This window comes from Hylobates moloch, unplaced genomic scaffold, assembly GCF_009828535.3.
Source record: "Hylobates moloch isolate HMO894 unplaced genomic scaffold, HMol_V3 SCAFFOLD_7, whole genome shotgun sequence".
Classification (NCBI taxonomy): domain Eukaryota; kingdom Metazoa; phylum Chordata; class Mammalia; order Primates; family Hylobatidae; genus Hylobates; species Hylobates moloch.
The window spans coordinates 21803869-21818462 of NW_026652282.1; the positions used below are offsets into that span (position 1 = coordinate 21803869).

Genomic DNA, 14594 nt, shown 5'->3' on the forward strand with positions numbered 1-14594 from the left:
CGTTAAACATCTGTGTCATTTTAGTGCCTCTTTATGGTGTCTATTATTGTTCTATGTTGTAAGTTTGTTTTTAGCTTTTTTTTGCTTACCAGCATCAGGCATAAACAAGGTATCTGTTCTCATGGCACATTCTACAGAAGAGTAAAAAGCAAGATCATTTCAGATAGTAACAACCCCTACAGAGACAATAAAATGGGGTGGCTTGATAGAAGTGGATACGAAGTTCTAAGAAGCTGGTGTTTAAGCTGAGACCTGAATGACAAGAGGGAGGAAATTCTGGAAGCAGGACGTTCTACACCAGGGGAACAACCAGAGGAAAAAGTCTGAAGCTGGAGCATCTTAGGACAGTTAGGAGGCAGGTGTGGCTGGAGGACAGGCAACGAAGGGAAAGTAATAGAAGATGAAGTTGGACAAATAGGCAGGGGCTAGATCTTGAAAGAAGGGTTTTGGTAAGGAGTGTGGTATTTCCACTGTGGGAGCTTTTGGAAGGTCCCCCTCCACCAAATGTGCACCTGCTGGAAGCACTCTATATATTTTCTCTAGAAATTATGTACAGACGTCTAGAGGAAAATGCTAAAGCCTTAAAAATTACATATTAATTAGGGAGATTCTGAAGAGCATCACAACTTTCAAAGGTGACTGGGATAATCATTCCCATCTCAGCATGTTATTTCTTGTGTGCTCTGCTAAGTAGCTGCTAGAGTCCTAAAGACCTCGAATATGACAGTGACCACATTTGTAAGCTGTGTTGCCCCAAATTATAGTAGGGATGGAGATAAAGAAATGTGTTTGTATACAAATTCTTGCTAGATACTAATAACCAGTGCTGGAGAACCTTCCACGTTATTTCCAGGAGGTGCACTGTGAAGACCTGTTGGTTTTAGTTTTCTTTTGGTACATTTGAAATATGTCACTGGCTTTTAAAATTAAATATGCTTTTTATGCTTTTAAATATTGTCTCTTTTGAACTTTTGAGTGTGAGGGTTGAATTTTTAGTGAGAAAAGAATTTTGTTTGGATTTGTTTTTAATTACTATTTTTTAAAAAATATGTTAAGGGCTTCTGGTGGTGGTGGAAAATATTAATTCCTTTAAAAATCTGTCTGTGTTGCTAGATCCACATTTGCTTTTCTCTGTTTTTGTGAACAACTGATCAAATTAGATTCGTCACTCTTGGCTTACGGTGATTTGAAATTGAAATGGAATATATTAAAGCAGCCAACCACACTGATTACATTGCAAGCCTCATTTAATTTCATACATTCACACTTTACAGTGAAAGACAGCTTTTTTAATGCATGATTGTGACTGTACCTTGAGCAACTCCAAAGGTCATCTGTAGTGGGTGCATAATTTGTTAGTGTTAGATATCTGATTTATGGTAGGTGTTTCTCAGCCTGATTTGTACTAGTAGTAAATATGGTGAACATCAAAGTAAAATCTGTAAGAAGTTTAGCCTGTCACATTTGGTGGTATTGTCTTATTCTTCATTGGTCAGTGGACCACAGTAAATCATGGACTAGCTGTCATCCTTAAATCGAGAAAGTGCCAGTACTGAGCCCCTGTAGCACGGGGGTTAAATGAGCTATTCTTTTTAAGAGGGCAGGCTGGCCCAGGTGAAGTTTATAACAGTATTACCAGCTCATCTAACAGTACTTGTTCACAGCTACTTGAGCCCTAGTCCCAAGAAGGCTATAAAAGGACTTTCAGTTTCATAGGAGCATGGACATTTGTGAGCTTGCTCTTTTTTCCTTGGTTTTCTGTAGCAGCAAATTCTACCCACTTCATTTCCTTTGTGTCTTCTGTGTGACAGGCACTGTGGGGCAGCCCTCAGAGATCCAGAGTAGAATTTGTTTTTTTGTTTGTTTGGGTTTTTTTTGTTTTTTTTTCTCTCTTTTTTGTGAGACAGTCTCACTCGTTTGCCTAGGCTGGAGTGCAGTGGCGCAAGCACTGCTCACTGCAGCTTCAATCTCCTGGGCTCTAGCAATCTTCCTGCCTCAGCCTCCTGAGTAGCTGGGATCACAGGTGTGTACTGCCACCCACCCACCCCCACCCCACCCCCACCAGCTAATTCTTTTAAATTATTTTTTGTAGAGACTGGGTCTTGCCATGTTTCCCAAGCTGACCTCAAACTCCTGGGCTCAAGCAGTCCTCTCACCTTGGCCTCCTAATGTGTTGGGATTACAGGTGTGAGCCACCACATCAGCCCAGAGCAGGATTAAGACACAGTTTCTGCCCCCAAGAAGAAGACAATTGGATATGGCCATTTGTTCCACTGTGTGGTTTTAAATGACACGAAATGGCTTTAACCCTTTCAGTGACTCAGGAACAATTTGCATTAGGCAGCCGCCATTGTTCATAACTATCACACATGGGGTGGGTTAGTACAGTGCTCACGGAGAATAAGACTGACATAGACTTGATGAGAACTTTCAGCTACTTTGAGAATCCAGCTGCTGAGTTGCCTTTGATTTTGGTTGTGACGGTGGAGACGTTTATTTTGATCTTCTGTTGCAGTCTAGGGTTTGTTCAGAGATGTGTAGATTTGTTTTTGTTGTCTTTCATCAACCAGTTTGTTATATTTTAGTTTTCAATAGTAAGAGACACCTAAAACCATTTTTTAAAGCTTTATTATTGAAATTCCTGAATGGGAAAAAAGTAAGACAGATATTCTACCTAACTCCTCTCCTCTCTATCAGAGGAATTACTTTTAATAACTTTAAAATATATAGGCCAAGTCTGGTGGCTCATGCCTTTAATCCCAGCCCACCCTCCCTTCAGCTGATGCAGAAGAGTCATTTGAAGCCAGGAGTTCTAGACCAGTCTGGGCAGCATAGTGAGACCCCCACCTCTTAAAAAAAAATTAGCTGAGCATGGTGGCACATACCTATCTATAGTCTTTGCTACTTGGGAGGCTGAGAGGCAAGAGGATCACTTGAGCTCAGGAGTTGAAGATTGTAGTGAGTTATGATCATGCCACTGTACTGTAGCCTGGGTGACAAAGCAAGACCCTGTCTTTAAAAAAATCAACAAATTATATATACACATATATTTTTATATATATGTTTATATATATTTGTATATATAAAACCCAAAATTCCCTAGGAAGGTAACTTCATTGTTAGAAACAAAATAGACTTTATAGATTAGTGTAGGGAAAAAACCAAAAGTTGCAGGGCCATTTAAAAAGGGCAGCATTCCCAATCTGTTCTATGTAATTCTGGTGTCATTAGTATTCCCGGGGTAACAAAGGCTCCCTGACCAAAGAAGTTTAGAAAATGCTACATTCTATATCCCCTGCCCCTTTGTTGTTTTCAATGTATATTAGCATATTTAAGGCTCAAAGATGTCCTACAATAGAAATTCGTTTAATTTCGTTTTAAGCCAGCTCTCTCCATATTTATGTAGATGCAGGACATAGTTTAGGAAACACTAGAATAGAATTTTGGCAATCATTCATTCTCTTTTACCTTTGCTTAATAAATAGTTAATAAAAATTCAAGCCTCTTATCTCCTGAACTAACTTACACAATATTTTTTAATACCTGTTACATACCTACAAAAGGCCCAAAAAAGTATGAAACTAAGAAAATAGGCAGTAAAAGAATGGAAGGAGGAGAGAAGCAAGTAGCAGCCATGAGCTAAAATTAATAGTACTGATGAGTTTGTGGATAAAGAAGAGAGCTGATGATGAAAAGACCAGATTGGGATAGGGGGTGGACAGACAGGACCTGCATATGAGTCATCACCTGTGGGTATTGCCAGCTCCCAGACCTCAGGACTTGTGGACACCAGCATGCCACGCCGAAGGCTGTTGGCTGGAATGGTTCAAGATTTTAACAGTGCAGCATGCCACGCCGAAGGCTGTTGGCTGGAATGGTTCAAGATTTTAACAGTGTGTTATGGCCACCTAGTGCAGGGTTCACAAACTCAAATGCCTTTAGGACCATGATGAATTATACATGCTGCTTTCATACAGAAAACATGAGCTCTGTTTTGCCAGATGTTCTGATTTTTCAAGGAGAGGAAGAAACACAGATGGTCCTGTGGAATTGTCTGATGTTTGAACACTGGCTGTAGTTTTTGTATTGCTTTGTTAACCAAAACTGGGGAATACTGGGTGAGGACATGGGAACTCTCTTACATTTGCTGATGGGAGTAAGTTGGTATAAGAAATGTGGCAATATCTAGTAAAGTTGAAGCTGTGCAAACATAAGACTCAGCAATTCCACTTCTAGGTGTATGCCCTAGAGACAGACACCACCCCCGACCCCCATGTACCACGTTCAAGGTAATGTTTATGGATGAATATCTGTACTGTCTATAATAGTCTCCTAGGTAAGTAAGTGACAGATAGAGAAGTACATATAAAATGATTTATATAAATTTTAAAAACAACATTAAAATAGTATCTATGTGTTGTTTGTGCTTATACAAATATATAGTAAAAGTATAATATGCAGGTAGAAAAGAGATACAGCAAATTCAGAATTGTTGCCTATAGGAAATGGGGGTAGACAAGCTATGTACACTAGGAAGCCATTGAAGATTTTAAGCAGAGAAGGGGCATGGCAGGATCTGATCTGTTTTTGAAGGTCACTCTGGCTGCTGCATCATAGGGGAACAAGAGGAGAGGCGAGGAGAGTAGTTGGAAGATTTTAGTCACAGTAGTCCTGCGTCCTGGTGGGAGAGAGGTGGCTTGAATTCCAAATATAGTGGAGATTTTCTCAACGTTGGCACTGTTGACATTTTGAGCTAGGTGATTCTTTGTTGTGGAGGCTCTCCTGTCTCACCCCACGACTGAGAACCTCTAGCCTCAGCTGTGTATTGGGAGGTTAAGAGTAAAAATTTCTAATCCATTTTTAAGAGGAAGAGATCAGATAGAGCTTGAGTTAGTGGGAAAAGAATGAGTGGAGGAGGTGAGACTTGAGGTGATCTTTGCAAGAATGGAACAGACACAGTCATTCCAGAGACACTAAGCCTTGACTATTTTAAAACTTAACAAAAGCTTTTCTTTAATCTTATATTTCCCTGCTCCCACTTCTCCTTTGTAAGATTCTTGTAAGAGAGCTGTATATAGGCTCTTCACTTCTCTAGCATTTAGTTCACTCAACAGCTCTATTGCTCACACCAGGGTCCTTAGTGACTTCCTAGTTACGAAACCCAATGGAATCTTTCCAGTCCATCTACCATTGACCTCTCCACCCTATTTGTTTTCCATTTTTAAAATGATTTCCTCTTACATAATCAAAAGTGCAGATCACAGTGTATGTTGAGACGTTAATCTATATGTTGATATAGTTTGAAAAATTGTATGTCCTTTGTATCATAGAATATTGGACAGCCATTACAATGTGGATTATTATCCATGTTCTGTAAAAGTGAATTGTATGTATTAAGAAAAACAGGTTTCAGGTCCGTGTAGTTAATATACTCTCCCCTGTAGTAACACACACACACATATATTCATGAACATCAGTTTAGAAAAAGTCTGGCAGGAAATGCACTGAGATGCCAGCAGTCATTTTCTTGACAGTGTGTTACTTTTATAATTGAGGCTGGGGGCAACGTACTGAAAACATTGGTTTATCTAGTTTCCCCTCTGTTCTCTTCCCTCTGTGTGCATTCTCCATGGATGATCTCATCTGTACCCTACACACCAAGGACTCCAAGTCTAACTCAACCGATCGAGTCCTCTTTCAGACTGAGTTTTAGACTCGCATACCTATTGATCTCCTAGATAGATAGATCCACTGAGATGTCTGTCCCATGAACATCTGTCAAAATCAACATGTCCAGATTGAAGGAGAGCTGAGCATATGAGAAAGTACCCTGTATCAATTCTACATTCATGCTAAATAAAAAGTTTTATACAGACCCTTAAGGGACAGCTACATTCCTAATACTCTGTTGAAAGTTATCCACTGAGCTGCGCACGTCTTCCTAGTAGGCCATATGTGTTAGTGGGCACTCTGAGGATATTGAAGTGGCTTCGAGGACCCAGCCCCCACTAAGAGCTGATGGCGAGTTAACCAACTGGGAAAAGAAACTTTCATGTGTTGACAGTATCAGAAAGATTCGATGGAAAGCTACTAAATTTGAAAAATCGATCCTTATGAGATAATCTTTCTTTTGGAGTGGGGGGATTATAAGCAGGAGGATGTTAGATAAAATGGCAAAATGTTTAAAAAGCTCAATTCATAGGAGGATGTTGGATAAAATGACCCTCCAAAAAAGGGGTTCTGAAATACTGAATAAACTTAAAACAGCTGTATCATAACAATATTTTGACTCTCCAAAATATGTTTTATTTGTCCATAAGTATGTGTCTAGGATGGCTGACAAACTTAGAGAACCATATCTGAAGTATTTACCAATGAGGACATTCACTAGGTTGTATTCTAGCCAGCACAATTTGATACGTATGTAATGCCAGAATAGCCATGAACAAGGCAGAACTAAAGTTATTTTCAGATACTGAAATACTATTTTTACTTTAGCTCTGATGTTGAACCACAGAGTTAGAGGCTTAATTTTCTTTCTATCAATATATTGCTTTTATTTTTTCTTCATAGGACCTTAATGTTTTGCATGTTTAGTGAGGACACTTCTACTTCCAGTGTAATAGCACCATGCTTTTAGAGATGCACTTGCTAGACGTTTGCAGCTAGCTATTCCTTTCATGACCTTGTGACTGGGGCTTCCATGAAGATGCACTCCTGCACAACTCCTTTCTTGCCTCCCACTACAAAACTGTAAACTCGGGGATTCTAGTCTGGTTTACTCAGTCAGTTTCTGCTCTTTTTCACCATCTTGCTTGGATGGTGTCCCTTTGGTGTCTAGCGCTCTCCTGCTACCTTGCTTCCTTCTCAGTCTCTAAAATGGAAACCTTCTGTTTGTACCATTCAAAAACTGAAAATACTTCTTTTTTGATGTGTTTATATTATTCTTTCCAGGGTTATTTGTATTGTCAGATTTAACTTGCTCTGTTTTATGTGGAAATAGTGCCAAACATGAGCAAGTAGATGATGGGTTATATTTGGAGCAGGGTACTTTCCTGTTGTTCCTAAAATCACATATACACAAAATTGTCCTTAAGGTCAACCCTAAAAGCACACCTGATTTATTTCCTCTTCGAGTGCCCAGGAGAAAAGACCTCCTTTCTACTTCCTCTTCTCCCAAAGTAAGCAAGACTCACTAAGATTCTTTGGCCGTCTCTGGAACCAAGAATGGCTTTCACCTGAGCTCAGCCATTCCTCCAACAGAGAGATTCTCCACTTCAAATACCCGATACAGCCTAACTTAGGAGCTTTTTTAAAAAATCTGCCCAGGCCAGTTAAAGCTCACTCTCTGAGATGGACCCAGGCATCAGTGTAATTTCATCCCAGCATACAGCAGCAGTTGAATACCACTGCTCTAAAGTCTTACCCACCTTCATGCCTGAAGCTTGTTCCTAGCCTTAAAGTTTTTGAGAATATGGCCGTTAAGTTCCATAGGGGAAAGAGCATTGTGATGTTAGTCATGACAAGCTATAATGCTACCACCTGCTGACAGCTGCCGTTTATTGATCAGTTCTGTGTCAGGCATTCTGCTATTTCTCTATGTAATCTTTATGTTTTTACTGCATCTTTATATATATATTATATTTACTTTTTATACTTTACTATATATATATGATATTTACTTTTTATACTTTACTATGTTTAATCTTAACTATGAAATGGGTCTTATTACCATTTCACAAAGAGGAAAAGGAAATGTTAAAGAGGATAGGTGATATGATCAAAATCGCACAAACAGTAAATGAGGGGAAACAGTTGGTAATATTGATCACATGTTAGATCAAGAACAAAGAAGCGAAAAACCATAAAAAAAGTAGTTTGACTGTATACTAATTACAGTAAATTATACCAACAGTTTACCATTTGTGCCTAATTACAATATAGCACAATAATGATTATGATTACAAATACCATTAAACAGATATTGTATTAACTTGGGCAAATTTCTTTTGATTACAGAACAGCTTAAATCTTTATTATAAATAGGTGTGGAATGAATAGCTGATAATCATAACTAATATTTTATTGAGTGTTTACTATATGTTTTAGGCATCACAGTAAGGATAAGGACTTTGTGTACGTTTTGTTTAACCTTCAGAAACAAACTCTGAGGTTGGTACTATAATTATTATTAGAAGAGAGGAAACTAAGGCTTGGAAAGGTTGAATAGCTTACTTGGTAAATGGCATATCCAGACCTTCCACTCAGGGTTGCGGGACTCCAATGCTCTTCACTATTCCATCTCCTTATATAATATGCTGCAGATTCATAGGACTGTTCGTGTTTGCTCAGTCTTTGCACTTATTACTAATGTGGGCTGGTTATCTATTCAAAACTTTCAACATGACTTGTGAGATGGGTATAATTATTTTAAAAGTCTACAAGAGTTTCCTTCTAAGCTATTAATAGTTTTAATTTTGAATATATATAATGGTAACCCCATGAAATCTCGCTACTATATAAGAAAGGTCCCAATTTACTTATTCTCCTCTCCCTTCAATGACATAAAATCAACCTATCCTCTTAGATTAAATAATAATAATAACAACTTTCAGGATCATCTTAGTTCTTTGAACTGTGGGTTTTATTAAGGAATAGTAGAATCTGTGCATATTTAAAATAACATTTTGTACTGAAAACTGACCCCAAAACATACACATAGAAGGGCCTGATTAATAACAAACATTATTGTGAAGTGTTTTAGGTGGGAGGCATTCAGTTCTAAAGATTATACACAAAATAAACCTGAACCTAGATGACCTTCAGTAAAATATCAGCATATTAATATGCCAAGAAACTCAATGGCATGTCTGATTCCAATTTATCGTGATGAAGAAAGAGCCATCTTGCCCCAACTCTTGCTCAGAGCAGTCACACAGGATTGTAAGTGATCGTCTTAAAAGACTCTTTGTCTCACCTTTGTCAAAATCCTCTTTCAGGGGTTACAGCCGGTAGAGAACCCATAGGTTTGGGGGTCAGAAAACTTGGGTTCCTGTTGTAGTGTCTCTATGAAGTCTCCAACAGATTACTGTGCTGTGAGTTTTCCAATCTTAAAATAGGGATAAAAACTCATTTTTCAGCATTTCTCAAAGAGATATTGCAGAATCAGTAATAACTTGGTAATGTTTTAGTAATGCCTGTCCTTTAAAGAGTAAGTATGTAGACTAAATAAGATACATGTACATAGTTGAAATCCAATAAATGCGACTCATTTGATATATTATGGTAAGTCTATAATAATACAGAACTCTTATTTGTAATCATATAAGGCATATATAGAACGTTTAAAAAAATTCCTTAAAAACAAAAGGCAACTGATGTACTATGTCAGCAAAATCCCATCTTTAACCACTTAGAAATAAGTTATGCCTAATTTTCCCCCCAAACTAATAACTCCCTGCCAGTCTGTTTTGGCAGCATAGAAGTTGTTTTCAAATCACTAAAACCCTCATGACCTAAAAGTTGTGAAATTTGAAGGAGTTTGTGCTGCCATTACTCTTAAGGTATTCCCTACGTGCTAATTGAGTCGTGTGTTCTGCATTATGATCTAATGCAGGCACAATCAAGGATCAGATGTCAGGGTGTCAGAGAGCAGGAAGTGCTGATTGGTGGGAAGCTGGGGAATGCAAGCTCTACCCAAAGGCATTAAAATTCTTGAAAAATAGTTGAACACCATTAGCTGTACAGACACACCTTCTAGCTAGATTCTACTGAAGATCTACCAGTTCACAGACTTTCAGCTAATAAATGTCTTATGATAATTAATTCTACCCCCAAAATGGAAATAGTCATATGCTACCTCATACTTTTTAATAAGTTGATTATATGTAAAGATTTGAGTTTACCAGGAAGTTTACAAAGTAAATTATAGTTATTAGAGTTCAAAGAAAAATGTTTTTATGACAAACAACTAAAGAGTGAATTCTCTACATGAATTCTGATGTTCTTATATACATCCTAGAAATCTTGAATTGTATAAAATGTTATCCTGACATTTATGTCTTAATTTAGCTTACTGCCTTGCGCAGAGCACACAAGAAGTGTTGAAATTAGGTAGTTGACACCAAATAAATACTTAAGGCTCTTTATAATATGTTATTAGGGAATCTGTAATTTCAAGTTATGGACCATATTAATAAATACTGTGTATTTTGAAAGGCACTTGACACCAGTCACATTCACCTAGAGTAATTCTGAGTAGTTCCTCACAGATTCCATGGGGAAAAGCCGATGGTTCAAGTCTCATAATTCCATAGGCAATTAATATATCACTAAAAGAGCATAACATTTGTAGCTGTCCTCAGTCAAGTACCTACTATGTGCCGGACACAGTACAGGCCCTTTTTATGCATTTTGTCTCAATTTACTCCTGATGCTAATTCTGGGAGGCATTATTGCTATTTCACCAATTGCAGATAGAGAGTCTCAGTGAGATTCCCATGAAGATGGTAAGAAACCTTTCTGCTGCTAAATCCTGTGCTGGTAAGCTATCTATACCATATATCTATACTTTAAAAAATCAATAAGGACATCAGTGAATAGACTGCAGCAATTAAACGAACCTAGTTAACCTTGTAAATCCCCCTATATCAGATCACTATAGGGAAGGAAGGGCTCGATACCTTAAAATTCTCAGTAGAGGGTATATGCCCCCGTTGACCAATCTGACTGGATGTCAAACTTTGGTATCCGTGTACACTGTGTGCAGAATCAGTATGTACTAGAATTAAGTATAACAAACTAAAAGCCTACCAGATATTGGAAAACAGTAACATGCTGATACCAAGGTGGGCTTGATAAGTGAAGGATCAGCATGTTTTGTTTTCTAAGTTAAACTTCTGATTTTTCTTCAAACTCTTCTGTCTCTACTCATGGTCCCTCAGCCCAAATCTGGCTCCTTCTGTGGTCTCCAGATAGAGTTAGACACTTCCTCACATAGCTCCTTGTATATTTTCTCACATATGTTTCTTCTTAGGCGTCTCTCTTCCACTGTATGTGAGTTTGCTGGAGCCAGGGCTAATTGCTTTTTCATCCTTGTGTTGCTAAGCACTAAATCCAACAGTGTGTCTGATGGTGGCTGACAAATGAATGAATGGATAAAACCAATAAAACTGCGTGACCTCAGCACCATTACTCCCTCCCATCTTTTAGTTCTTGGCTAGTCAGAAGGCCAGGTTCTGTGGCTGAGCTCGTAAAAGTTCAGCCGTATTGTAGAAATACACAGATATACAAATATTGTAGAAATATACAAAGCCTTTGCTTTCATGGTTTTGAGGAAAGGAAAAGGTGAGCAGTTAGCCAAACTCTTAGATTAAAAAGAGCAAGAAGAGTGATTCCAGGAAAGTTTTCTTTTTCACTTCTATGTTTTTGCAGCTTTTTTCATAGTTTTCAAAGTTGTGGAACCCTCTCCTGGTGTTAAGAACCCGCTTTGGTTCTTAAAATAAACAAAGGTATCAAAGAGTCCTCTTGCTCCAATATTTTCACCTGTGATTGGCAATTCAAATATGGAAAGCTTCTGAAACTATCTTTAAGTAGCTTCATAAGATGACAAAAGCCCTATATTTAGTAATGTCTAACTGAAGTTTGTTTTAATGATTTAGAAAATATCCTAGTATTCCTTTTTATAAAGTGTTTATTTTGCAGAGTTTTCATTTGAAAAACTAGCAACTCTGCCTTACCATAGAAATGCATCTTTCTTCAAGTTTTTGAAAACATTTTGGTTCTACGTATTAGACTTTAACTCTTGAATGCTAGCCCTGCCTCGTAATAAAACATGGTTTTTTTCCAGTGCCACTTAATGGCAAGTCTCTTCAGGTTTCTCAACAGACAACTGTTCTAAATGTACCCGAGGTACATTCTCATTTTCTAGTGGGGGAACAGGAAAAATTCCACTGCCACCATCCACCCCTGTCATCCAAAAGCAAGTTTATTAGTGAACTTCAAGTCAGCATTCTAACCCTACTATCTGGTCTCTCTTTTTACTTTTTTATCCTTTTGGGTTTATCAAGTCCTTATTTTAAGATTAGCATGAAGAATACTTAATGTTGTAAAAGCTACCTGGATGGTTTTGACATCAGAGTTACAAAATATGTTTTAAAAGGGTAACAATATCGGAGTGCATGTTTGTAAGAGCAGCTAGATAACATGGCAAACTCTGACAGCAATCATTTCTTCACTCCTGCCCCATTTTTCCTAAGCAAATACACTTAGGGTGCTCTTCAGTGGTAGTGTATATAAAGGATGGCCTCCAAAAAGAGATTGGCAGCTTTAATTTGTTTGATATGTGCAATCATGGTCCGTGTTAAATTCAAAATGCTTGTCCAATCAAGGATTCAATATAGAAAAGAGGCAGTAACAAGCATGCTGCACACTGTAATAAAGAAATCTGTTGATTGAAAACAGTTTGTATATTTTGGAAATGATAGGGAATGTAATTGGTAAGAAAGAAAAGGATAGGGCTTCATAAATAATGGGAAATAGAGCATATTTTTTACTGATAATACTCAATTTAATAACATTTTGGCGTTGGATTTTTGTGTGCCAGAAAATAAGAAAGATGGGTTCTTTTTTGTTACTCTAAATGTCATGATTCATGGGGTGACCTTTTTTGTTTTTGTGTCCATCGAGAGCAGCTTTGACAGGTTGAATCAGGCAGTAGTGGGTGATACGTTCCGGTTCTTTGAGAACTTTCACAGAACATTTTTCTTTTGTTCTCTCATCCAAGAAGACGAAACATATTTTTAACTGTTTTTTTTTTTTTTTTAGGTACAAGTACTACGTGAATGCATTTCTGTGGTAAAAGATCTGAACAATAGAGAAATATACAGAGCAAACTCTGTATACTTTTCGTACATAGATACCTGGATAGAGATTTGTATGCTGATTGTTTGAGGGGCTGTAGTATTAAGAAATTGAGGCTGGGCGCAGTGGCTCACGCTTGTAATCCCAGCACTTTGGGAGGCCGAGGTGGGCAGATGGCTTGAGCTCAGGAGTTCGAGACCAGCCTGGGTAACATGGCAAAACCCATTTTATACAAAAAATTAGCCAGTTGCGGTGGTGCATGCCTGTAGTCCCAGCTACTTGTAGGACTGTGACAGGAGGATCGCTTGAACCCGGGAGGTCGAGGCCGTAGTGAACCGAGATTGTGCCGCTGCACTCCAGCCTGGGGGACAAAGTGAGACCCTGTCTCAGAAAAGAAAAAGAAAAAAAGAAATTGGATTTTACTATTCATGTCATTCTCAAACTTACTTAAGACTAAGACCTCACAGATACAAAAACATATATAAAGTCACCCTGGAGGGCTGCTATTAGTGGCTCTCCACTAGAAACATGTTGATGTGGACACCACTAGCTATGCCTGGGGTGAGTTGGCTGGGACCCATTTCACCAAGCACCACCCCAGGTCACAAGTGTCCCTTTGGAGCTGCTCAGCTCAGTTGGCCAGTATCCAGCTTTGTCCTCTCTGAAGAAAATCATCAACAATTTAAACTGCAAGCTCAACTAAATACACTTAATGGTACCGTTACCTGTCCTTTTTTTCCTGTTATTTCGTTCCTTTCCCCATTAATTTAAAATTCTGCATCTAGACTTAGCATTAGTAATCTCATCTTGTACAAAAATCCAACTATTCAGAAAGTTCCAACTAGAAATTTTCAGTGTACCATGGTGGCAGGTGTTCATGATGATGGAATACTATCTAACTCATAAAAGAGATTGTGTAGAATATAGTTTTGTTATTAATTTATGCTACTTTATTAACATTTTAAAAAGTGGTCAACAGTCCTTTATTACCTTCCCATTAACCATCATGTTGAGGTAACTATAATACCCAGTTCCCTGCATCTGTTCTAAACAAACTGCATTTTACTAGATAAAAAATGAAATTACTAATAAAAAGTTAAGTGATACATTTAGCATACATTGTCAAATTAAGCATTTGCTATAAGAAGAATCTGGGCCAGGTGCAGTGTCTCACTCCTGTAATCCCAGCACTTTGGGAGGCCAAGGCAGGCAGATCCCGAGGTCAGGAGATTGAGACCATCCTGGCTAACACGGTGAAACCCCATCTCTACTAAAAATACAAAAAATTAGCTGGGCATGGTGGCGGGCACCTGTAGTCCCAGCTACTCGGGAGGCTGAGGCAGGAGAATGGTGTGAACCCGGGAGGCGGAGCTTGCAGTGAGCCGAGATTGGGCAACTGTGCTCCAGCCTGGGTGACAGAGCGAGACTCCGTCTCAAAAAAAAAAAGAATCCATTATATTGGTAGCTGTTTTTGTGTGAGATTGCATTTCTTCCTCTCCAAGCATCTAGCACAGCACTTTGGATTCCAAGTTCACCAAACTTTCCCCCTCTATTCAATTGCATTAAACATGTATTGAACATCTTCTCTATGTCATGCTTTCTAAGATGCAAAAAAGTTAGTATCCTTGTTCTCTAAGAATCCATAATCTAGCAGGAGGCGGTGGCTCGCACATGTAATCCCAGCACTTTGGGAGGCTAAGGCAGGCATATCATGAGGTCAGGAGTTCTAGACC

The 14594-nt window shown here is 38.4% G+C and overlaps 1 protein-coding gene across 4 annotated transcripts in view; it reads left to right on the forward strand.

Moving 5' to 3' along the window:
* The window catches only part of POLA1 (DNA polymerase alpha 1, catalytic subunit), a 306069-nt gene that overhangs the window by 263194 nt on the left and 28281 nt on the right, over nt 1-14594 (forward strand). The window lies entirely within an intron of this gene.